Genomic DNA, 551 nt, shown 5'->3' with positions numbered 1-551 from the left:
CAGTTTACAGTTTACACCAGTGATCTCAAGCTAACCATCGAAGATATGTGTCGCTACAAGCATATACAGATGAGTAGCTCCGCAAAGCAGATGAAGCCAGTGGCCGATATTTAGTTCCTTGGTTTTCATGTTCTGTCACAAATTCTCATACAGAAATAGACTGGATCAAGTTTTTTTGGGAATGGCAGCAGCGTGATATACCGCTCTGCATCCTACAGAATAGTTATAAACAAAATTAGGTGATATCATAAAAATAAAAACAGATGATAAAAGCGGAACAAGGCGAAAAATTGCAAAGAGAATATAGAAACAAAGGGTAGGTGATGCTGATTAAAAAACATAGTAAATAGACAGATACAATTAACAAAAACACAGCAACAGTCTGGTTTCTGTTCGCAACAGTTTAAAAACACACCTAGCGACAGTATGGTGTCCGTTCGCAACACTGACAGGGGACGCACAACACTGAACACCCACTTAAAATAGCACTGTAGAGGACACATGCTGGCAGAATGGGGGGGGGGGGAGGGGAGAGGGGAAGGACCCGGACA

Source organism: Schistocerca gregaria, chromosome X (assembly GCF_023897955.1).
Source record: "Schistocerca gregaria isolate iqSchGreg1 chromosome X, iqSchGreg1.2, whole genome shotgun sequence".
Classification (NCBI taxonomy): Eukaryota; Metazoa; Arthropoda; class Insecta; order Orthoptera; family Acrididae; genus Schistocerca; species Schistocerca gregaria.
This window is presented reverse-complemented; position numbering follows the sequence as displayed.